Source organism: Carcharodon carcharias, chromosome 4, assembly GCF_017639515.1.
Source record: "Carcharodon carcharias isolate sCarCar2 chromosome 4, sCarCar2.pri, whole genome shotgun sequence".
NCBI classification, from domain to species: Eukaryota; Metazoa; Chordata; class Chondrichthyes; order Lamniformes; family Lamnidae; genus Carcharodon; species Carcharodon carcharias.
In genome coordinates, this window is record NC_054470.1 from 65,915,223 (window position 1) to 65,941,839 (window position 26,617).

The 26,617-nt window shown below is 43.4% G+C and overlaps 1 protein-coding gene across 9 annotated transcripts in view; it reads left to right on the forward strand.

Moving 5' to 3' along the window:
- The window catches only part of mfhas1 (malignant fibrous histiocytoma amplified sequence 1), a 97,972-nt gene that overhangs the window by 36,939 nt on the left and 34,416 nt on the right, over positions 1-26,617 (forward strand). The gene's annotated exons all lie outside the window — the stretch shown is intronic.

Genomic DNA, 26,617 nt, shown 5'->3' on the forward strand with positions numbered 1-26,617 from the left:
CATAATGTTCACTCCCAAGAGTGTCTCCCTGCCTATGACTCCTTGTTCTGATGAGCACTGTTCGTGTCACTCAGATGTGAACCCTTTTTGCACAAGATAAAGGCAGTTATCTCAGTCCAAGGGCCTTTTCCCTGTGCTTTTTGTAGCCTTCAGATCAAAGTGATGGTCCGGCCTCTCACTCCATGGACATCTTACTGATGCCTGCACCTCGATGGTGCTGGTCATTGCTGCCAGAATGTCGTGGGCAGGTGTCACAGAGTTCCGTCATTTTCTGTGTGCTCTCAGCACCTTTAAGGTGGGGCTGGCCTCCATCTCTTCAGCATCTGTGACCAGTGACGCTGTGCTCCTGAAGGTGCTGAAGGCTGACAAAGAATCAGGTACCTTCAGAGTTTCATAGCTGCATCTCTATGATATGACCCTGATTACAGCGTGCAAGTGAGCTGCCCTTAGCCCGACAGGAGTCAGACATTCTGAGAGACTATGTGAAGATCTATGGAGTGTCCTCACTGCATGTTATCATCATTCTCTGCAATGGAGCGACAATTAGGGCCTCCACTGTGTCTCAATGACAGGAACATTCTCACAGAGAGTACGTGCACTGCCATAAGCCAGACGAGTCAAATGTTCATAGATGCAATGTGAGGATCTATGGTGTCTCCTCACTACATGTTGTCATCATCCTCCACAAATCTAGCAGTTATGATGGCCTCCTGAGCACGCCTGCCTTGTCTGGCCAGTGCGAGGGCCTCACCACCGTGATCGTAACTTTCGAGGACCTCTTCACCCTCATCACCATTGACGTTCTCCTCGTCAGAGGAGACCTCCAGCTCCTGCATATGCTCCTCAGCCAGCTCCTCTACCTGTTGCAGTGCCAGGTTGTAAAGGGTGCAGCAGATGACGGCGATGCATGACACCCTCTGTGGACTATATTGCAAGGCTTCACCAGACAGGTCCAGGCACCAGAACCTCATTTTCAGTGTCCCGATGGTTTGCTCTCCCGAGATGCGAGATGCAGCATGAGCCTCATTATACCTTCACACTGATACATCCTGAGGCTGCACATGTGTGTCATCAGCCACATCCTCTGTGGGTAGCCCTTGTCCCCAAGGAGCCATCGCTGCAGCCTCCGTAAACCCTGGAAGATGTCAGGGATCTGTGACCGACTGAGAATGTAGGAATGTTGCACACTCCCTGGAAACTGTGCACAGACCTGCAGGATGTGTTTGTGGTGATCGCTGGAATCCCTTGTGGTTGACATAGTTGACCGTGTGTTGTGATGGAGATCTGAGTGACATGTGAGTGCAGTCGATGAAACCCTGCACCAGTGGGAAACCTGAGATCTGGGCAAATCCAATTGCTCTTGCACCCTGGCTCTCCTGGTCCCAGTCGAAATGCACAAAGTTGTGTGCCCTCACGAAGAGGCATCCGTAACCTCATGAATGCATGTGTGGGTGGAGGTTTGTGATATCCCACAGAGGTCACCTGTGGAGCCCTGAAAGGAACCACTAGCGTAGAAATTGAGTGCTGTCACTTTCTGAGCCACTGGCAGTGGATGCCCTCCATGTCCACGTGGTGCCAAATCCTGCAGTAGTTGGCAGATGTGACCAACCAGTTCCCTAGACATGCACAGTCTGCGGCAACACCGGTTCTCGGTCCAATGCAGGAATGAAAGGCAGCGCCTAAAGACCCTGAGTCTAGCTAGAGGTCGACCAGCGATGGATTGCTGTGGCTCTTTGGTGCCGTGTGTGGGACCCCCAGCTGCCCTTTCTTCCAGAAGGTGGCGGTACTCCCTCTGCACAACCAGGCACCTCAGTCTTTGTCTTCTCTGTCGTCTTTGCTCTCTGTATGCCAAGAAGCATACAGCTAGGTCACCAGGCTCCATGATCGTGGGTTAGCATGGGTGTACTAAGAACCACTCTTGGTTAAGTCTGAAGACCCCTTAATGCATCCCGGAGAGTGCTGGCCACCACTTGGATGGCCAGAGATTAGTGCACTCGATGGCTGCCCGAAACCTCACCCACTTCTGCCCCACTCCGCTTGATCGATTGGCGGCAGCTTTGCCCATTGTACTGCATGCTCTGCTCTCAGCTCAGGTGCAGGCATTCTCCTAACCCATACTAAAGCTGCACTGTTAGCTTGAACCATGGGGGAGACTGGTCCAAACCAGGATGGTGACATTGCAGGGGGCTGTGAGCGCCTCTACCAGTGACTGCTCCATGTCCAGCTTCAGCAAAGAGATTGTACAACGTGCCCAGTCATCCAATTGTTCTGCAGTCCACTAAAATGCTTGTTAGTTTGCAGTCTGTGTCTGGGGGGTAAAAAGCTCTGGAGCACTTGGTGGCACTTTGATGCCTCTGCTTTGCTTGAGTGGGCGGTTAAGCTAGAGAACCGACTCCAATCCTGTCTCTGTGGCTGTGTCTGAACTGTCTCAGCTGCAGAGCAATGGTAACTTTATACAAGGTGTCCCTAATGCGTGGCCTCTTCTGTTGCCCACAGTCCGTCTGTCCCCCCCCCCCACATGTTTATGCGCTACCTTCAATCGCAAGGCAGCCTCCCCACCCCCGCCCCACCAACACGCCTCAACCTTGATGTCCAACAGGTGCCCCTCACAAGTGCTGCACAACCTTACTGTGCACTCACCTCTGAGTTCCCCTCAAAGTGCAGCCCACCAAGTGCACGCCTTTTATATGCTGTGAAACAAGTTGGCGTGTAGATGATCCAGTGTGGAGTGGTGGTGGGGATCTGGTGGGATAACCTGACAATGATATGCTGCTGTATTACAATGAGGTTCCTGACGTCCGATGGTGGGAAACCAGGCACCCCCAATGGGCTGAGCGGACAGTTCACAAGCTAGTTTCAAAATGTTGTGAAATCGATTTTTGGCCTTCTTGCCACATTGTCCATTCACGCCATTGAACACACCCGACATCAGCGGGCACGATTCAATCACCCCTTCTTTTACAGTTGTGACTTGTTAATCGAAAGCAGTGTTTCAGACACAGTGTGTTGACTATAAGGAGCCATGTTTATCCTTCATTCCAAATGAGGAACACTTTCAGTTTGTATTGAATTCTTCAAGTTCTGCTCTGATAAGCAATCCAAGCCCTAGTATGGAGACTTACTAAATATGGTTATAAAACAGCCCATATTTGGCTTGATCAGAGATTGTTGCCTTCAGGTGGAAGTAAGAGAGTGCGAGTGTTAAGAATGATAGTGATAATATTGGCATGTTACACCAAGGATTGTGTTTTAACCATTTTTGGTAGCTTTCTGGCATTTTTCTGTGCAAATATCCTGGCTGCTTTACAGGCACAGGGTGTACTGAAGCCCTGAGTTTCTAATTAATCATTTCTGAACATTGGCTTGCATAGGTTCCTGATTGCAGCCAGTGATCAATAAACACATTGTAATTATGGTAGCCTGTCCATGCTTTCTGCTCCAGGCAAGTTCGTTTAAGACTTTTAAAGATAATCACTTTTACACACACCCCTCATTTTTAAACACCTTGTGTAAACTACTGGTTGAATATGGCATGGTAGTGTTGTGGATTAGTAAACCAGAGATCAAGCAATCCAATCTCTCTACGACAAGATGTGAAACAGAATTCAATACATCTAGTTCTCTGTGGGCTGGCACCAGGGAAAGATAATCAAAAAAGCTGCTGAGTTGTCATAAAAATGCAGTTATTTCACTAATATACTTTGGGACAGTTAGTCCATGTGGCTAACCCTTAATGTCCACCTGGACAACTAAAGAGCAATAAATGCATCCCAAGAACAAAAAAAAACTGCAGCAAGAAAGCTGAACACTTTGATGTATTTGTGAGACCTGAGCAAAGGCAACTCATTTTTTCATTATGCTTGTACAGTTCCAAGTAGCAAATAAAATAATGAGATGAATGGCAGAAATGTTGATGCCAAAAATTCTTAATGTGTAGTCGATATATTGTAAACTGTATTAGGCTAAGGTCATGCACAATATGAACAGTAACAATAGTTGGAGGGAGGCGATGGTGGCGAAGGGTGATGTTAACCTACACCCTTGGAAGGATTGCATATTGGACCTTTTGGAGCTCTCTGTCAGCAGTGGAGTTAGCCCCACCAGAAGTGAAAGAGCCATCAGCCAAGTAAGTCTTTTCTGTGTGGCAGTTGTGTCTGAAAGAGAATGGTTGGCATTTATTGGTCAAAAGCCTGTCCCTTCTCCACCAAAAGCTCCATGTCCATTGCACTATGAATGCTACACCTTATATTCCCCCCTTGTGTTCTCTGGGCAGGGGAAATCTACACTGGTGCCATGGTAAGCCAGAAGGGACTAGTTAAGTGCATCCACCCACTCGTGCATCCTGTCAACATTGCAGCTTAAAGAGCGGCAGCAGGCAGTTGTGTTGCTGACCATTGGAGGCTCTGCAGATACCTTGGAACAAAGGCTGTTGGAATATGTGGGTATGGAAAGGTCACTTTCTCCATGGAGCAAGTCTCCATGCTGCAAACGGGACATAAACCAAACATTGCATCCTGGGTCTCTGAGGGATTGGCTGCAGGAGCTGCGAGCTTAAGTGCCTGCACAAATGGCTGATCTGGACTCTAAGCTATCAACTCAAGAAGCTGTCAAGATCAGCTTTACCTCTGAGAGCATGAACCACAGAGGGAATGTAGCAGCTTGAACAGCTCTGAAGTTCCTGCTGATTTAGGCCTTGGGGCTGGTCAAGCTTCTGTACGATGATTTATAGAGAGCACTGCCTGCACTCAGGATGGTCCAATCGCCACTCCTGTTGAGTGACCTGTACAGCCACAGAATTCCCAGTGACCGTCTACTTTTCATATTGGGTCCATTCTTACAATGGGTCCGCCCTACAACTGGCACATGCTCTCCTTGCCTCAGGCTATTAGTGTCACTGGTGTGTGACCTCAGCATCTCAGACCAATCAGGCAAGTCCTTCTGAGTCATTTATTGATAGTGTAGGATGTTGCCAAGTTCTAACATCTGTTGACATGTTCTGTGAGAGGCCTATCATGGGATTTAGTTCACAGCCTGTGTCAGGAGCTATAGTGGCTAGACGTCAGATAAAAGCCAGACAGAACACTTATAAGCAACTGAAGCACAAATGATAGCGGAGCAGCATCAAATGCAAAGTGTTTTCATCAGCATTTTATCCTATTAAATAAAAAATCTGAGCTAACTTTATCTGGGGATGAGATTATTTTTTGTGCTGTTGCTGTTCACTGCCGCAGCCAAAATCTTGGAACTTCCTACTTAACAGGACTGGGAGCACATTCGCAATGTGGACTGCAGCGGTTTAAGAAGAAGGTTCCCCACCACCTTTTTTTTGAGCTGTATGGATGAGTAAAAACTGCTGGTTTTGCCAGCATTACCCACATTCCAAGAATGATGTTCTTCTCTAAAACCAAAGGGTGCTTTGATGTTGAGTTAGATTGTGGTCAGTCACTGCCTGAAGTGTGGCTAATGAGCCCTTGTTCAAACTGCTGATTCTTGGAGCTTTACCAATGGCAGGAGCTTTTTCTGGTCAGTACTTCAGAAAGATTTACATAGTCACTGTGGGAAGTAAAGGAGGAGGAAGGAAATAAAAGCAGAAAATACTCGGCAGGTCTGGCAGCACCTGTGGAGAAAGCAACAGAGTTAACGTTTCAGGCCTGAGAACTGTTGAAGTATTACCGAGCTGAAATGTTAACTCTGTGTCTCTCTCCACAGATTTGTTGAGTACTTCCGGCATTTTTTGTTTTAATTTCCGATGTCCAGCATCTGCCATATTTTACTTTTTGAAGGGGGAGGATGTATCTTTTTATAAAAGTGTATAACTGAGAAAAAAAATGTTTTCGTTTAGAAGGAAGAATGAACAAGGCATTTGTGTCTTAAACAAATATTCCAAATCACCATGGAAGGTAAAGCAAGAAAAATATTGAATGAAAATTTTTGGGGATCAGAGGTATTGAGCACCTTTGGTTTAGTGTCCTGTTTCTTTTTCTCTCATGTCTTTATGATCGTATACATCTTTCGTACAGTTTTCTTTGTATTGAAGGTACAATGTTGATGCAAGTTTTTGGTTCTTAAGCAAACTTTTCTGAGTTAATGGAAATGTACCATACTGTCAGTTCTCTCTATGGGTAGATGGCTACATCAAGACAGACCAATGGTAAGAGGGACCGTTTTTGTAATTAACATCAAACCTTTTTGGTGATAAGTTGGTGTGGGAAGAAGAGTGCTGAAATTAAGCCAGCTAGCAGGAGGTCTTACGATCTCTGCTGCCTCAGATGCTCCATTTCCAGCTGGTTGTCACCATCCCTGAGGGGACAGAATTGCGGCAGTTTTGGAAAAGCTGCAGTCATTGTGTAGAGCATTTCAGAGAAATGAGAAGGACAGGATTCCATCGTAGAGGATCAGTATCCAAAATGAGCATGAGAGCGAAACGTGAGAAGAGGAAGCCAGATGAAACAGAAATTAATCATTCTAGATAATAGGGGTTGGGGCATGCATTCTAACTGGAAAAAGTATTGCTGCTTAGTGTTTGAGGTCATATTAGGCAAGCAACTGCTTCGAATTGCAATATGGGTGGCCGGAAAAGCGTTGAATATAATACAATTGCTGTAGAGTGCCTCTCTGTATTAGATGCATCTCTCTCATGGGAGCTTGGCATGCTATCGCGTTGCAGTTATTGGCCATGTTTAACAGTTCTGTGATGTGTTACAGACCAAGTTATTCCTTCCTTTTATAGGAAGCTCTAGGCCTTTTTATTAACCTCTGCAAACTGATGAGACTTGCTGCTTGTAAGCGTTGGCAGAATTAGGAAGCTAAATATAAACCCAGCTCTGGCTGTCAACAGTGCCAGTGACAAGATCTTCTTTCATTTTGTTTTTGAATAGGTGCCAATGTTTCAAAGCAGTACATACTTTTTGTAAAATACTTCGGCTGTTTTATTATATGTATATCAATGTATACTATATTAAAGATCTCACATCAATATGCACTTCCTGCCAATAGCGCCCCCCCCTTATAAATTCCCGTCTCATTTATAATGAAAACTGCCTATGTAAACTGGTCATGCTGTAACCCCTTCCACCAGGAGACATGCTAAAGTGTCATTGCTGGCAGGGGAGTATAATTACAACATGACCAATTTACAAGAGTACCTTAAATCTATGCGCCCTGGTTATTGATCCCTCCACCAATGGGAAAAGTTCCTTCCTGTCTAATCCATCTATGCCCCTCAATCATGTCCCCCCTCAATCTCCTCTGTTCCAGGGAAAATAATCCCAGTCCATCCAATCTCTCCTCATAACTAAAACTCTCCAGCCCAGGCAACATCCTGGTTTAAAGTAAAGGGCAGGAGGTTTAGAGGGGCTGTGAGGAAGAATTTTTTCACCGAGGGTGGTGGGAATCTGGAACTCACTGCCTGAAAGGGTGGTAGAGGCAGATACCCTCATAATTCTCTCTAGTGCAATCGCATCCTTCCTATGATGCAGATCCCAGTAGTGCACACAATACTCTAGCTGTGGCTTAACCAGTGTTTTATACAGTTCCAGCATAACCTCAGGTGGGGCATGATCATACCCAAGTAAGAGAGAGGATATTTAAAAGTTTTTTTGTACAGTATTTTCAGATGCAGTAATATAGCCTTTATAAAGCTCTCTGGCCTCTGAGATGAAATAAGCCGCTGTTGAGGTTTATAAGCCTCTGTCAATCTATGTTGGATGGTACTTTGAGGGGAAAAAAGCAATATACCAAATTCTGATTTTTAAGAGTCTGCCTCACGATTTATGAAACACCGAGGTTGACATTATTGAACAATAATCTAAGTAAAACATTCCATACTACTATTCAAAGAGGTGCTGAGGATTTCTGCCCTACCCAAGATCTATCACGTTGCTAATATGACTAGGACAGCTTAACTGGTCATTCATTGTTGATTGTGGGCTCTTGCTCTATACAACTTGGCTGCTCTGTTTCTCTGCACTACAACAGTGAGTACTCACCAAAAGCACTTAAGTGGCCGGGAGTACAAATTTGTTCTTGGTTTTCTAAAAATAACATTACAGGTTCATCAATATTTATATTCTGTCAACTTTCCACAAAAAAAAACAGGGATTTCCCATCCCCTTCCTGCTCTCCAAACTGTTGCTAAGTTTCTAGAGCTCCATTACTTTCATCTGAAATTAGGTACTTGGATACTGGAGTGCGACTGGGCACTTGACTGGCTTTCGTTAGAGGGGAAAAAACAGAATTGTAATTTGAATGCCAATTTGTGTTTCTTTCTGTTTAAATAGTTACTTTTTGAGACATTATTAGCTGGAAGAGTTTACAGTTTTTTTGAGAATGTGAGCGAGCCACATTAACATTGACCTGTTAGAAGAACAAACCCAAGGTTGTAGCAGCTTTTAGAATGGGGCTATTCAGTTTCCTCGCAGGGAGCATTGAGCTTAGGTATTTGCCAGTAGCTCTCCCAGCTATTTTACGAGCACCATGCTTTAACAAAAAGGCGCCTTTATAAATGGATGTAACAAAAAAAAGTTAATTTCAATCAGAATCTTCTGTCACTGATATTGAGAAAAGGCTTTGATGGCAAACAGTCCCGCTCTTTAAGTGCCTGTGTCTGTTCGGCATTACTTCTCCATTCATCTCTTGGTAGAACAGTATACTGAGACTGCTGGGAGCACTGGTGGCCAGTGCCTCATTACCATTGGATGCCCCGTGTAAACCTGATCCCCTCACAGCAAGTTGCAGCAACTCAAAACCGTTTCAAGGCATTTTTATTACAATGTTGTGCTCCTTTAGGAAATCTGGCACAGGAAATTGCTGTCCATTTGTAGGTGACTCCAGGAGCAAGCCTCCGATTGACAGAGTGTCCAGTTTCTCATTTAAGCTAATAGCACTCTCACTTTAATAGCAATTGGAGCCTGACATCAATGAAAGTTGTTTCATTGCAATCTCACGCCCTGTGTATCACTCGCCAAAGCTGAAGCCTCACTCTCAGGGTTAATCTGTCAGACTGACTTTATTGTTTCCTGTCAGACTTTGCTGACAGAGCAGTCTTTGTAACAATTACAATATAAGGAAGATTTGAGATCAATTTGTTTTTCATTGATTTCCTTGCGATTCTATGGATGTTCTGGTACAGTGCATCATTGGAGCAAAAGGGGATGACTGGCACTTCCTATGAGAAACCTCCACATCTCTGGTTGGGGAGCAGCAGTGGAAGTAGGCAGATAACTTACCATCTGAATAGATGGTGAATAGTGTTGGGAGAAGGTAACCTCTCAGACTTGGGTTGCGAGTGATCAAGATTTTTAAAAAATTTTTATTCCCACGAAACACCAGGTATGTAGACTAGTCTAGACTCAACACGATAGACCATTGAGTCCACCTTGGTTCATCCCTCCAGAGAGAACCCACAGTCTCACCATTGCAGCATCCAATTGTTTCTTAATTAATTGCCATGGTTTTTGCTTATCCTGGAGTTCACTGCATTGGTTGATCACATATCAGATGAAGTAAAATGGCCGGATATCAGGCCTAGATTAAGTTTCCACTGTGCCATTGTAACTTCACTGGAAGCAAATTCATGTACTGTGAAGCAATGGTCTGGAGTGGGTAGGGTGCAAGGAGATTCTGAGGCTGACTGACTGTTCTCCTATGTCTCTTCTAGACTTATCTAGAATGACTTTGGTCTTCCTTCCTTTCAAGACTGGAAGGAAGGGTGGAGAAGCAACAGTTTGTATACATCTCTCTGATCATGCAAATCACTGTTGCAGTCTGGCTCCGGAAGGATGTGGTCTGGGAGGATCCTTTACATTATAAATCTCTCAATTTTTTGACATCTCGCAAAATAACATCCTATTGGAAATCAGAGTCCTTCATGAGACATACAAGGCTTTATACCGTCTCTGGTTGGACACGTTCCTAGGGGTTTCATCACATGATCTTCCACTGTCCCACCCAGTCAAACAGCTTTTATATTGGGATAAAAACAAAAAAACTGCGGATGCTGGAAATCCAAAACAAAAACAGAATTACCTGGAAAAACTCAGCAGGTCTGGCAGCATCGGCGGAGAAGAAAAGAGTTGACGTTTCGAGTCCTCATGACCCTTCGACAGAACTTGCGTTCGAGTCCAAGAAAGAGTTGAAATATATTTCAACTCTTTCTTGGACTCGAACGCAAGTTCTGTCGAAGGGTCATGAGGACTCGAAACGTCAACTCTTTTCTTCTCCGCCGATGCTGCCAGACCTGCTGAGTTTTTCCAGGTAATTCTGTTTTTGTTTTATATTGGGGCCCATCTGAAATGTTTTTAATACCTAATAAATGGAAGTGGTCAAAGAAAGTGGGGGTAAACAAGTGTTTTGTTTAATGCACCAATGATTTTTCTCCTGGACTGCTCACAGCACTGTCCAAGAGATTAATTCCTGGAGATGACAGGGGAATTCTGGAGGGTTTGTTGATTAATAGTGTTTTGAAACACTACTCTGGAAATTAAAACCTTCAATTGCTTTATAGCTAAGAATCTTGTTATGGATGGGGTTGTTTTTGTATCTACTCTCTCTATTTTCCAAGGGAAGAATGTGAGGTAGTGGAAGGATTTGTAGGCTGATTGACAGACCATGACATGAATGTTCTTTGCATAGCTGTGACCATCCTTTACCAGCCGATAGGGCAGTTAGTCCTGTATGGCAGGAGGGTTTTATGGGCTCGTACAGCCCACACAAGAGGCAAGGACACACACACCCACTGGATGCAAGTATCATGCTGAAACTCTGCTCTCCACTCACAGGAACTGTCTGGAGTGAGGTTTGAACCCTGCATATTCTGACTCCGAGGAATACTAACACTGATTAACCACCTTAATGATGTAATGCAATAAAAAGTGGAAGGAACCTGCGTACAAATTAAAATTTGTTCTTGTTGGACATTCTGGTTGGAGCTCTTTATAATAATATAAAGGACTGAGTTCAAGAAAGGGTGATTTAAGTTGCAGTAAAACTGATTATATTGCAGTTTGTAAATTCTGCCAAATAAATCGTACTGATCCCAGTAGGATAATTGTGAGGTTAAATATTTGCATCTTTTTATGTACTTTGTTTTCTGGATATGGGCGATATTGGCAAGGCTGTTATGAAAATAATAGTTCACTGAATTCTGTTATTGTATTTTTCACCCTGTCCAGTGGATTCACACAAAGGCCCGACTAGGTAGAGCTGTCAGGTTCCCTTCTCTGCCGCACACTAATGAACCAGTAAGGTTTTTATAATAATCCAGTAGCTTTAACAGCCACTTTTTTTTTCTGGTGCCTACCACAAATTACCAAATTTATTGAGTACAGCTTGACATATGAACGTATGAATTAGGAGCAGGAGTAGGCCCCTCGAGCCTGCTCACCATTCAATAAGATCATGGCTGATCTGAATGTAACCGCAACCTGCATTCTTGCCTACCCCTGATAACCTTTCACCCCCTTGTTAATCAAGAATCTATCTAGCTCTGCCATAAAAATATTCGAAGACTCTGCTTCCATCGCCTTTTGAGGAAGAGCTCCAAAGACTCAATACTCTCTGCAAGAAGTTGTTTCTCCTCATCTCTGTCTTAAATGAGTGATCCCTTATTTTTAAACAGTGACCCTTGCTTCTAGATTCTCCCAGAAGGAAACATCCTCTCCACATCCACTCTGTCAAGACCTCTCAGGATCTTAAAAATTTCAGTCAAGTCGTCTGTTACTCTTCTAAATTCCAGCGGATACAAGCCTAACCTGTCCAACCTTTCCTCATAAGACAATCTGCCCATTCCTGGTATTAACCTAGTAACCTTCTCTGAACTGCATCTAACGCAGTTACATCTTTCTTTAAAGAAGGAGACCAGTATTGTACACAATACTCCAGATGTGGTCTCACTAGTGCCCTCTACAACTGAAGCATAACCTCACTACCTTTATAATCAATTCCCCTCACAATAAATGAACATTCTATTAGCTTTGCTAATTATTTATTGTGCCTGCAAACTTGCCTTTTGTGATTCACTACTTGCCCATCGTGGGATTTGAGCTCTCACCTTCTGGATTACTAATCTGGTACCATGACCACTGGGCCCTTGTACCATGTTTAAATTGCCATTAACAATTCTGTAAAAAGATGCCTCATTCAAGAATGTTCATTGTCTATCTATTTGTCTTTTAACAGCACAATAAGGACATAAAAAGCATCCCTTATTTAAACATTAATTTTTAGCTTAAAATAACACTGAGCCTGTATTCCAGGGTCTTGGCTCATTTGATTATATCCTCTCTCAGGGAACATCAGTAATGGAAACTTCCTCAATCCTGTGTCCAATTAAATCAAAAATTGGCAACAGTGCAGAGTCCCTTAATGTACTCGCTGGCTGCTTGCAAGTCGCATTAATTTAATGTGACTTTTTACCTACATTCCCAGTTAATGGGCAATACACACAATTTAAATGTCAGTCGGGAATTTCTAGCCACTGTTCTCAAAGCATTCTGGATTTAAATTTACTGCATTGTTTGCTACACTTACTAAAATGGCATGATTGTGGTTTTTAAAGTTTTTGTTTTAATCTTATGATGGAACGTGTGTTTATATAGTGCCTTTCACGACCTCAGGATATCCTAAAGTGCTTGATAGCCAATGATGTACTTGTAAAGTGTTATCACAATTGTAATGTAGGAAACGCCGGAGTTGCCAGTTTGGACAACAGCAATCTCTGTGTGTTCATGTGCCAAAAAAGGCTTAAGGTAAAAATATTAACAAGGTCATATCCTGGCGTGCAGCATTCCTTTAAAATTAAAGGGTTAATCTCCAGAATAATAAACCTGAGAGAAAAATCATAGGGTTTTCATTTTTCATTTGCATGAAACACTTTTGTTTATTGTTATAAAAATCTTGATGATGATGGCAGGGGTGGGAAACTGACCTGTAATGTTTGACTAATAATCAACAGTCATCCAATCGGGTAAGAGGCTGTTCGTTTTCCAATCAGTGTGGGAAGGTGGTGCGCTGTGAGGATGGATGTGACAAGCAGCCAGTGGTGGGTATAGCTGTTGGAGACAGGAGGCCATGTGATGAAACCTCCCGGGCTACACCCAACCACAGTTAGCAATCCTGATGCACGACAGAAATCCAACATTCCTCCCCCAGTCCGGTCTCCAGTTGTAGCAGGGTCCCCCCTCTTAATTTGCAGCATTTTGTGCATGTGTTTTTAAATCTGTTGATTACGTTCAATCCCTGGCTTTGTGATCCCAGTAATAATGAGTTTTTCTGACACTTCTCCAAATGCAGTGAACTGTTCTTGTTGAAACTCCATGGGCAGCAGTGGTTGGATTTAGTTTCTGGACTGTTTGAAAGATCTCCTCCCAAATTACATCTTGTCCTAAGTCGGTAATTGCCAGAAAATTTGTTCGGAGTTTCTCCTGCCAAATGTCAATCAAACATGACCTTTGCCCTCCAAGGAATGTGCTTCAGGAAGGCTGGTCTGTTTGTTTAGCTTGAAGGAGGGTAAAGAGAGCTGCTGCTGAGCACCTTCCAAGTAATGTGGGCCCACTTTCAGGCCTTTCTGAAAGTTGACCTTTAGGACTAACCTTGAATGGTGCTGGTGACTGCAAATGGCTTAATGTGGCTAATCGAGAATAGGCTGTCCCCTCTCTTGTTCAGGGACAGATTTGTTGCACTTTGAATTAATTCTTGTTTGTTTAAACCCTGTAAGATTAACACAACCCAATGTACAATATAAGGTTTAGGGGCTCTAGAACATATTACTGTAAGCACGTCTGGTATCTTCCAAATCCAACCCATACAGTTTCCACAACGGAAAATACCCACATTTAAAATGAGCAGTTGCTTACATTGGATTACATAGGATATGCAGTACAGAAACATACTATTCAGCCCAGCCAGTCCATGCCAGGGTTTATGCCCCACTTGAGCCTTCTCCCATCTTTCCTCCTCTAAATCTATAATTGTAACCCTCTATTCACTTCTCCCTCATTTGCTTATCTAGCTTCCTCTTTGGGTAAAGAAGTTTCTTCTGAATTCCCCGTTGGATCTCTTGGTGACTACCTTATATTGATGGCCTCTAGTTATGCTCTTCCCCACAATAGGAAGCATTCTCTTTATATCCGTTCCAAAAAAAGACTTTAATGCTTTTAAAGATCTCAATTAGGTCACCTCAAGAGAAAAGAGACCCAGCCTGTCAATCCTTTCCTGATATTTATAGGCACGCATTTCTGGTACCATCCTTGTAAATCTTCTCTGCACCCTCACCGGTGCCTTTGTACCCTTTGTATAGACGATCGGAACTGCACACCTCTCCCAGAATTCTCCTGGAATCGGCTTCGTTCTCCTGCAAGCCAAAGAAAGCAATCTAGGATATTTTAAAATGACATTTTAAACAAATCAGCCCCATAATTCGTCATGTGCAACCACCAAGAAGGGGAAGAAGCTACAACTCCCATCTTGAGCATTATCACGCAGTGACATCACATCTGACACAGCACCGCCCAATCAAATTCAAACCTTAAGCCAAAGAAAAAGTCAGGAGGGCTCCAATTGGTTGGGATTTTAGAGGTAGCGATGGGATTGCTGGGATTTGAATTTCAGAGGGATTAGGCGTGAGCAGCAAGCATTTGCCTGAGTGCACTGGGTGCGAGTGGGGGGTTTAATTGCATGAAAAACACAGAGATGGAGAGAGAAAAACATTATTTGCTCCTTGGTTTTAGCAGTTTTTAATATTCATGATTGAAACCATGGTGTTGGAACTCGCATCAAGCCCCTTAAGAATGAGCAAAGCTTCTTTCCCTCTAAATCTTAATCATTATTCACCCTCGCTGCAAACTTGTTCCGTTTACCTAATTAAAGTTGTTTTGTTTTCCTCTCGCGCGCTCCCTTAGAATCCATTCGCGCCACCCTGCCGGCTTTCCGTGACTTCACCTCCGTCGACATCTCCCGGCATATGTCCAGCCAGCGTTGTGGCCTAACCAAGGTTTGGTACAGGTTTAGCATAACTTCTTTACTTTTTGATTGTATCCCTCGAGAAATAAAGTGCTTGCTTTGCTTTTTATTTAATGGTCTTGCTAATCTGTAGCATAATTGTCAGTGATAATGATTAGTGAGATCTCTTTGTTTTTCTACTCCACCTAGACTGTACTCCTCCCTATACTTCCCACCAAAATGTACTACCTCACGTCTATCTGTGTTGAACTTTATTTCCCAATTATTTGCCCATTCTGCAAGTTTATTAATGCCCTCCTGTAATTTGTTGCAGTCCACCTCAGTATTGACTATCCCTCCCAAACAGGGATTGCCATTATCCATTTGCATTAATGCCAATTTCAAAGTTGCCAGTTATCACATCTTAAGCTTTCTATTTGTTTTGGGTTTACTCACTAATTCGCAACTCGCTAAGATGCACAGCGTGTTAAAATAGTATCATGTAGGCTGGGGTTGTCAGAAAATAGGGATGCTTCCTTTTAAATCCTGAACATCTCATCACTCATTTGAAATCAGAAAATGCTGGAAACACTCAGCATCTGTGAAGAGAGAGAAACAGTTAATGTTTCATGTCAATGACCCTTATGGGGAGGCAGTGGCATAGTGGTATAGTCCCTGGACTAGTATTCCAGAGACCCAGCGTAATGCTCTGGGGACCTGGGTTTGAATCCCACCACGGCAGATGGTGAAATTTGAATCCAGTAAAAATCTGGAATTAATCATCTAATGATGACCATGAAATCATTGCCAATTGTTGTAAAAACCCAATCTGGTTCAGGAAATCTGCCATCCTTACCTGGTCTGTGACTCCAGACCCACAGCAATGTGTGGGAGGAGGCCAAGGACAGAACGGTCAAAGTGGGAGCAAAATGGAGGATTAAAATGACAGGCAACCAAAAATTCATTGTCATGCTTGTGTTCTGCAAAGCGATTACCCAATCTGTGTCAGGTGTCTCCAATGTAGAGGAGACCGCATCGGTCTCCTATTTAAGAGGGTTGTTAGTCTGTGGAATTCTCTTCTTTAGAGAGCAATGGAGGCTGGGTTATTGAAGATCTTTAAGGCTGAGTTAGATAGATTCTTGACTGACCAGGGTAGACAGGAAAGTAGAGCTGAGGCCAAAATCCAATCAGCCATGATGTTATCACATGGCAGAGCAGGCTCGAGGGGCTGAATGGCCTGTTCCTGCTCCTAATTATTTGTGAGCAGTGAAATACGGTTTATTAAATTGAAAGAAGTACATGTAAATTGCGGTTTTCCCTGGAAGGAGTGGTTGTAGCCCTGAATAGTAATGAGAGAGGATGTAAGAGGGCAGGGGTTGCATCTCCTGTGCTTGCGTGGGAAGGTGCTGTGTGAAGGGAAGGGGTGTTGGGGTGATTGAGGAGTGGATAAGGATGCTGAGCAGGGTTTGGTCCCTTCAGAATACAGAAAGGGGAAGGCTGGGGAAGATGTGTTCGATGGTGGCTTTTTTATTTCAGACTTACAGCATCTGCCGCACTTTGCTTATGACATCACTCAGTCAGGCAATAATCATCCCATGAGACTGGCACTAGCCAATGTTACCACATTCAATCAAAATGCTGATCAATGTTGTATTTACTCCCACAATCAGTATGAAAGTATTGGAGCTACATCAATAAACAAAATTAGGTGGAGACGGTGGTGTTGTGGTTACGTCACTGGACTAGTAATCCAGAGGCCCAGTCTAATACTCTGGAATCACAGGTTCAAATCCCACCATGGCAGTTGGTGGAATTTAAATTCAGTTAATAAATCTAGAATATAAAGCTAGCCTCTGTAACAGTGACCATGACAAGTATAAAATGACTTTGGTCATCTGGTTCACCAGTATCCTTTAGGGAAGAAATCTGGCCTAGATATGACTACATATCTACAAGGACTACCCGCAGCAATGTGGTTGACTCTTAAACTGCCCTCTGAAATGTTCAGTTCAAGGGCAAATAGGAATGGGCAACAAATGCTGGCCTTGCCAGCAATGCCCATATCCCATGAAAGAATGAAGAAAAAAAAATGTTCATGACTTTTATGAGCATGCATGAAATACAGAGCTCCCAAAGTCCGACTGCATTGTGAGATCAAAGATTAATATGGTGCAAGACTAAGAAAAATAGCCAAATCAATGCGTGACCTAATGAAATTGAAGCGTTTTCACCTTTTGGTTGGACAGACCCTCCTACAGAACTGTCTTGTATTATTTTGAATTTTCTCATTGTAATTTGACAGATATTCGATATGGGATGGTAACGCTCACCATAAAGCCTGTCAAATGTTATACCAGCCATCATGGATAGCAGGCAAATCACATTCACACTAACACACCCACTAATAGAGGTGGAGACTATAGACTGTGGAGACTGTGAAAGGAGATACTTGCCATAGAGGGAGTTCAGCGAAGGTTCACCAGGCTGATTTCTGGGATGGCAGGATTGTTGTATGAGGAGAGATTGGGCCGACTAGGCCTGTATTCACTGGAGTTTAGAAGAATGAGAGGAGATCTCATTGAAACATATAAAATCTTGACAGGGATGGACAGACTGGATGCAGGGATGATGCTCCCTCTGGCTGGGGATTCTAGAACAAGGGGTCACAGTCTCAGGATACAGGGTAGACCATTTAGGACTGAGATGAGGAGGAACTTCTTCACTCAGAGGGTGGTGAACCTATGGAATTCTCTACCACAGAAGGTTGTCAAGGTCAAGTCACTGAATATGTTTAAAGAGGAAATAGTTAGATTCCTGGACTCTTATAAACGTCAAGGGGTAGCATGGGAGTACGGCGTTGCGATAATGGATCAGCCATGATCATATTTGAGGAGCCCTATGGCTTACTTCTCCTCCTATTCCATATATTCTTACCACAGCACCAGAGAGTGGGGCCAGAAAAGGGAGCTGGAACATAGTGAGCTTGCCACCTTACCTAACTTTCATCTGGTGCCAAAACTTACAAGAACGGTTGTCATGATTCCATTGTTTGTGTCGTGACTTTAACACAGAAAATCTTTCACAGATGTCATAATTCAGGGGTGTTTTAGTGGGGCAAGCCATTAATCACGTATTCCAACTTTGTGGCAACCTGTCAAATTTGTTTACAGTAAAGGCCAAGACCTTCTCAGAAGATTCCTGCTTAAGCTGAATTCTCAGGCAGACTTGACTTGAAGGGCCGAATGACCTACTCCTGCTCCTATTTTCTATGTTTCTATATGTGAGATATTTTTTACACAAAGTTATTGTATGTAATGCAATCCATGGATGTTGTGCACGTGAGTGCCTGTATGCAGCATAACATTTGGTGCTTTTAAGTATAGCCTTGTGCTATGTGCGTGGTATCTCCCAAATACAGTGTCCATATGCTGTTCACTGCATGGTATTTTGTGTACACAGTCTCTGTGTAGTGAATGCATTTTGTACTTTGTGGACATAGCCCCTGTAATGCAGGAATACGTTTATGTGTTTTTGTGTGTGTATATATTCTGTAGACAACTGTTGCATTACAAAGAGGAGTTGGGGCAGGGTAGGAGGGGTTAATCCAGATGAGGAGACCTTGCAATTATGCAGTCCTTCAAACTGCACTGTCTGAATTTCATTGATTACAAGCCAGCATATGCAGACTGACTTAGTCAGTTGAAATGAGAAAACTGTCTAGCATGTAACAAATAACAGTCTGAGAATAAATATTTCTTTAGTAAAGCTTTCATTAAAAAACAGAGTAGTCATGCACTGGTTTTTACACTGATATGCTAGCAGTGTATATTCTCAAAGCTCTCCTCACTCGAGGCTACAGTGACAGTCTATCTTTGGTAATTTAACATGTTTCAGGTGAAGACGAACAATGGCCATTGCACTATTTAGGGGGAATTACTCTCAGTTGGATCATTTTTTTCTGTACAGCAGAGAACTATTCCTCATTCGCATCAATCTTCCGTTGTACCTTGGTTCTTCTGATTGAAAGAAGATGGTTTGTTCCATTGTGAACGTCTATATGTTTGCTGGTGTGCTAAGTGCTTATGTCTTCCTGGATATTAGCCATTGCTATAAGACATTTTCTCTGTATTAATGCAAAAGCTAGAGGTGTAATGACTGAGCTGTGTTTTGCTTTAAGTCTTTGCATTCTTCTGATGAATCATGGGCAGATCAGAGTGCAGAGCAGAGCCCTGTGTAAATTGGATTGACAGGTTAATTTGGAATTGGCAGTGATTGTGGAACAGATACGTTGGAGAAGGAGCTGATGAAGCACAGAACATTTGAAGATTGCTTTACAACTATAAAGAGAGCGCAGTCACAGGTGGTAGAAAGTGTAGATTATCCTAATTATAAGAATCAGTGTTGACCATTTTAAACTTTTCTATATTTACAGCTAGCTTGAAGCTGTTCCATTATTTTTGATTTATTTTACAGACCTTGGCCTGTAGCTTGCAGCATTTGAGAAAATATGAGTCAATTATTTGCACAGACAGACAAATTGAAGAGACTTGGAAAGATTGGGATAGTTGTACTAACCAGACAAGGACTGCGAATGACTGAAAAGTATGGCACTTTCCAGAAGTTTATTATGAGTTGGTTTCTATAGTACTACAAAGGTGAAATTGGCACAAAGCGTAGACCTTTGTAAGCGGGATTATAGGGCAAAGGATCATTGGACCATGTGCAAGATGCTGTTCACATCCTGACTTTTATAGAATACTTTTGAATTGTGAGGGTTCACTTGTGTCAATTTGAGAAGTAGAGCTGTGAGATACCTCTGCAGAAGCTGTGACAAACCGGTGGGAGTGGATTGGGATAGGATAGTTGTTTGACTTTTTTTTGTTAAATTTCAATCTAAGTTGGCTTTGAGGGACATGGTATGTTACTGAACTAGTAATTCCAAGAGGCTTAGACTAATAATCCTGAAAATGAGAGATCAGAACTTGAATACAGTTTTTAAAAATCTGGAAATAAAAAGCAGGTATCATTATAAAAGTGACCATGAAGCTGTCAGATTGTAAAAAAAACCCAATATCTTTCAAAGAAGGAAACCTGTACCTCTTATCCCATCGGGTATATGTCAACATGGTTGACTCTAAACTATCCTTTGAACTGCCCACTGTTTTGCATCAAATTGCTGCAAGAAGGTAGCCCGCCACCACATTCCTGAGGGCAATTAGAGAAGGGCAATAAATGCTACCCTTGCCAGGGCACCCACATCCTAAGAACTTTGTTCCCTAGCAGCTGTGTGTTAATTCTATCTGTGACTTAACATTAGGAGTTGCACAGTTTATGCAAAGTTTATTATTTTCAGTAAAACATATCACCCTGAGGCTGCTCACTCTTTTTCACTGTTTTTGTGAATTTAATGCCTCAGACAGGAGTGCCACTGTGGTAGATCACATAACCCAGTTCCTGGCAACCCGGTCATGTACATTTACAGTAAGAGCCCAAGGAGCTTCCAGAAGATTCTTGCATGTTCTGAATTCTTTGGCTGGGCTCCCAGACAAGAGCAGAATGTCAGTGGAGCTCATGGTTACAGTAGTGGAACCCAGCATCACATCCACAATCTAGAATCTGGCGTCTCGAATGGAACATTCCAGTCAACTGTAAGGACAAGTTCACTGTAATTCAAACAATGTGTGCCTCTTCCCGTTCCACTTTCACAAAACTTCTCAGAAGCCATAAATTTTGCCCAAGGTTCAGATCACCTATCTGCTCCCTTGACCTGTTCTGCCCTAGAATTCAACTTAAGCAGGAATCTTCTGAGAAGGTCTTGGGCCTTTACTGTAAACAAATTTGACAGGTTGCCACAAAGTTGGAATACGTGATTAATGGCTTGCCCCACTAAAACACCCCTGAATTATGACATCTGTGAAAGATTTTCTGTGTTAAAGTCACGACACAAACAAGAACGGTTGTCATGATTCCATTGTTAGTTTTGGCACCAGATGAAAGTTAGATAAGGTGGCAAGCTCACTATGTTCCAGCTCCCTTTTCTGGCCCCACTCTCTGGTGCTGTGGTAAGAACATATGGAATAGGAGGAGAAGTAAGCCATAGGGCTCCTCAAGCCTTCCTCTGCCGCTCAAGTGAATTTCTGAATGATCTTGGACCTCAGTTTTACTCTTCTGCCCAATTTCAATATCCATTGATTCCCCTAGAGTTCCCCTTGGCTTTGAATATGCTCAATGACTAAGCATCCACAGCTTTCTGCGGTGGAGAATTCCAAAGATTCACTACACTTTAAGTGAAGAAATTTCTCCTCATCTCAGTCTTAAATGACTGACCTCTTGTAGTGAGATTGTGACTCTTAGCTCTAGACCCTCCAGTCAGGCGAAATGCCTCTCTACATCTATCCTGTCAAGCCCCCTCAGAACCTTGTCTGTTTCATTTTTTCTAAACTTCAGAGAGTGTAGACCCAATTTACTCAGCATACTCTCATCATAGGACAGCCCTCTCATCTCAGGACCCAGTGTGGTGAACCTCCAAGGCAAGTAGATCCTTCCTTAGCTGAGGAGATCAAAACTATGCACAGTGTTCCAGTGTCTTATCACCAAAGCCCCATACAATTACAATAAGCCTTCCTTAGAATTGTACTCCAATCCCTTGCAATAAAGGCCAACATACCATTTGCCTTCCTCATTGCTTACTGTACCTGCAGCTAACTTTGTGTTTCTTGTACAAGTTCATCCAAGCCTCGCTTAATGCCAACATTTAGAAGCTCCTCACCATTTAATATATATTCTGATTTTTTAAATTCTTCTTATCAACGTCAGTAACCCCACGTATCCCCACATCATACTCCATCTGTCATCTTATTGCCAACTCACTTTAAAAAGTCCACAGAGGGATTTAGATGGGTTGTGTGCTTCTCACAGCTCAATAAGCCCAATAAGCTTTATATTGTCAGCAAAATCAGACACATTACTCCTGGTCCCTTCATCTAAGTCATTAATCTAGATAGTAAATAGCTGAGGCGCCAGCACTGAACCTTGTGCCACTCCACTATTTATAGCCTGCCAGCGTGAAAATGCCCTGATTTTTCCTACCCTCTTCTTTCTGTCCAGTAGCTAAATCATCTCTTCATGCTAATACATTAACCCAACTCCATGTGTCCTGTCTTGTATGTTAACCTTTTATGTGCACCTTGTTGAATACCTTTTGGAAATCCAAATATACCACATCTACTGATTCCTCTTTATTTACCCTGCTAGTTACATTCCTAAGAAACATCTTTTTAATGGGTTCCAGCATTTTCTTGACGACTGGTTGGCTGAACTGACCTGAAATCCTCTGTTATGTCTCTCTCTGCTTTCTTGAATCGTCATGTGGCAGTTGCTACTTTCTGAGAACTCCCTCTTCCCTACTGCCAGTCAGAACCTCACATACTGCCTCATCTCCCAATGACCAGGTATGCTGCCACACAGGCGTAGGTGGAGCACTCTTTGCTGGGGCTCTCAGGGGGTCCAAAACCCAGAGGGGGTTGGCAAAGAGCAATTCCGCAGCCAGAGCAGGGATCTGAACAGGCTGCCTCTACCTCTACTGAAACTACAGAGGCTAAACCATGCAGAAGTGCTAGGAAGCAAACAGTAAAGATTTGTATACTAACATCAACCTGGATTTTATGTTCAAGTCTTTGGAGTGGGACTTGAATCACAACCCTGAACTTGTATATGGGTGTGTTACACAACATTAGAAGATTAAGTTTCTGTTTAATTTTTGAACCATGTAATTGTTTACATTCGTTTACACCACTTGCCTGATTTGCCCATTTTTGTCTTGCCTGGCATGAGGCCTTTTCATTTATGATGAATGTTAAGATCAGCATTAACACTGAGCAATGAGTAGGGTGGTGGAGAGGTTTGTGACAGGGATGCTTGGTTTTTGGATTTCAAGATGGCTGCTCAGTGCCACCCCGTTGTCGGATGGCATTTATTGTATTACTCCTGGGTGTCATTGGTTGGGTTCTTCATGAGTGTCACCAGCTCTGATTTCAGTGGGTACTCCTTGTCTTTGAGCAGCTAGTTTTAAGTCTGGTTCGAGGTGTGACCAGATCAGGGAGAATGAACTGGTGCAGGATGAAAGCATCATGGCAGTTTCCTGGGAATCTTACGCATACTTGCCTAAACATCTCTAATCTCTCCTGTCTTCCACCCAACACAGACCATCCCTTTTGTTCTTTTCATCCCCTCCCACCTTTCACTGCCTCTGTGCTTGCTTAAGACCTGATACTTCTCTATTTTTTTCCCTGTCCTGGTAAAAGGTCACAGATCTGAAAAGTTAACTCTGCTTCTCTCTCCACAGATGTTCCTAGACCTGCTGAGCATTCTCAGCATTTTCTTTCTGTATTTCGGGTTTCTGCAGCAGTTTACTTTTACCTAAACATCTCTATGTGGCTTCATGCTGGCTGCACATTGATGGAATGGAAACACTTGAGGTTAACGAGTACTCCTGGGTAATCTGGGGGCTGTCTTAATTGCCCCATGCGTGCAGATGGTGACGCCTGCACCAGTGGGAAGCCCCACAAACCTGAACACCAGCTCATTCTGATTGGCATCCTCAGTGGCAAAGTGTACAAAATCGCCTGCCCAGGCAAACATGGCCTTATGCATTTGTGTGCCACTGAGTGTGCTGAGTTCCTGCGAATGTCTCCGACACAGCCCTGGAAGAAGCCAGAGACGAAGAAGTTTGAGAGCAGTGTGACTTTGACAGTTACTGGTAAAGTGTGTTCACCAGGTCATCTTCCAGCAGCCTGCAAAATGTCTGTCACCACCTGCCATGATACCCTGAGCCTCCTGAGACATTGTGGCCTTCTGTGCAGGAAACAGAAATCTTATAACTTCCCCCTTCTAGTTAAGCCGCGTCACCTTAAAAGACTGAAGTATTTCAGAGATGCAGTTTTGACTTTGTAAATAGGGACGATAGATATTAATTGCTCTTGTGGTTTCAGATGACCTACGGATCCCTTGATGAGAGAGTGGCCTTGTAATCATTTCTGTGTATCTGTAATTCATGGGTAGACATTGTTTATCCTATAATCTCTCCCGATTTCACAGTCTCTCTATGTTTCCTCATACGCTTTTCATTATATATTGGTTAGTCTAGTTAGTCCCTAGCTAGAATATTGTATAGAGCATCTTACTTTAGGGAGGCTATAAAGGCCATGGAGAGGGTGCTGGGGAGATTCACCTTAAGATGATACAGGGATGGAGCAGCTTTAGATACAGGGACAGACTGAAGAAACTTGCTATTTTATTAGAACAGATGGTCAAGAGATCTTATAGTGTTCATAATTATGAGGGGTTTTGATGAGATAAAAGTGATGAAAAATGCTTTCCACCGGTTGGGGAGTCAGGAACTTGAGGGCATAAACTTAACATCATCGAAATAATGAAGTTGATTTTTTTTCTTACACCCGGGGCAGAATCATCCCAGATTTCCATTAAATGCTGCAGTGGGTGGATAAAATGACATTTTACCCACCAGCTGTGATGGTGAGTTTTCATGCCCTATGGTCCCAAACTTCCCGCATTACTTATGCATTCCTGGGAAATGCACCGTTTCCATGGCAGGTGGGCTTTCATTCTCCCATCACACCATATTTAAACTCCAGCCGCATGCACACGTCTCAATACTTCCAGCCCACAACTACTGCAGGGAAGATATCCACGAAAGGCAAAAAGACTGCAGACCCCAGGTTTAATGATGCGCCACTGGAATGCCATTAGGATGCCATGGAGGCCTGCAGTGATGTCCTCTACCCCTGTTCTGGCCACAGGATGGGCAGCAGCATCACCAATCCAATATGGCAGCGGTGGTCAGTGCCAATGCAGCACAGAAGAGGTTGGCCATCCAAAGCAGATAGAGGATGAATAAACTCATATGTGCAGCCAGTGTATGGCAACCATCTGATCACTCTAAACTCTCATACTCAAGCCCATCACACTTTCACTGGCACCTCACTAACTGCTGCCAGCTCAAGGGACATCACCACCCATTCTCACACACATACCCTCACATGTCCATCTGGCCTCATCTCCTCTGTAGACTGCCTCCTCAGCACTCACCATCTTGAGGCAACATGCACAAATCAGCATGTACCTCCACACACACCCTGGGATACCCTCCTTCCCCAGTACAGGCCTCGTCCTGCAGCCTCTGTCCCTTGCCTGAGGCCACTTCTCCCCCTTCCCCAAGCAAGACCTTGCCCTGCAGCCATTGAAAAGCCACCCACACATGGCTGATCTAGAAGGTAGAGACCTGCCTGTGAGCTCCCCCTAAAAGTGATGTGTTGATGTCTGTGAAGCCTGGCACTGATGACTGTGAGTGCTGCCTGAAGCAAGGTAGGCAAACAATCCTTGAAGTCCCGAGCGAAGTGCAGCTCGCCAGGTGCACATCTCTTACATGCTGTTGTGAAACACTTCGGCATGTTTTCCCACTAACGTGGGCGGACGATCCAGCGGGGGTGGGGGGATGAGTCCGGCGGGCTGGCCTTATAATGATATGCTGGTGTATGACAGAGGTTGCCAATGTCTGATGGTGGGAAACATGGCCCACTATTGGCGAGTTGAGCGGATGATGGTAAACTGGTTTCACTCCTTTGTGAAACTGATCATGCCATATTGTCTGCTCATGCCATCGAACATGCCCGATGCCAGCGGGCACGGAAAATCCCGGCCTAAGAGTTGTTAAGACATGGAATACCAAAACCAACAGTGGAAGCAAAATATATATTGGCTTTCAAAAGGGAAGTGAATCAATATTTGAAAAAGAAAAACTGGAGGGTATGGGGAAAATGTAGGAGACCCGAACTAAGTGGGTACCTCATTGACAGAGCCAGCACAAGTGTAATGGGCTGAATGGGCTTTTTCATTTTGTAAAGAATTTATGTTCTTACAATTGTAACAAAGGTCATTTCCTGTTCATGGTTCAAATGTCAATAGTTCATGGCTCAAACTAAATTAGTCATAAGGTCACTCAAGGAACATTTTTTGAAGCGCTTATAGCACAAGACTAAAAACTAGGAGGAGGAAAATGACAATAGGTTGGGAGATTCTACAAGACCATGAAAGGATTGAAAAAGGAGTGTTCCTGTTTCTCCAACAAAAATGTGCTCATAACCAACTATTGGTCTCAGCTTCTCCTTTCTTTCTGCCTCAATGCGAACTCCCTGCCCCCTCCCCCCACCACCACCATCCCAACAAAAAATCTAAACTTGGTGACTGTGGGAAAACACATCAGTCAATATCACAACAGTCAGGGCCAGCAAAACTTCCACAAGCGTAGCTGAGACAGAGAATAGACCAGGCTGCCGAGTCTAGAGATTGGCTAGTGTATATTGTCACAGCAACATGTGTAACTACAATAACTGATCCAGTATGAACAAGAAAAGCCCATTCTGCTGTCACTGCAGGATATGGGAAATGTAGCTTGTTTTTCCTAATTTTAGTGCACAATATGGGGAAGTGCAGTGGGCTGAGAATTGCTTTATTTTTCACTCTAATAACCCTTTGAAAAGATGAAAGCTGTGTCTGTGAATGAAACCATGTCTCTCACAGCCTTGAGCTCTGTGGCCCAAGTGATTAATTTGTTGACAAATGGAATTCAAGGGCAATTTTTTTTTTATAAATAGGAACTGGC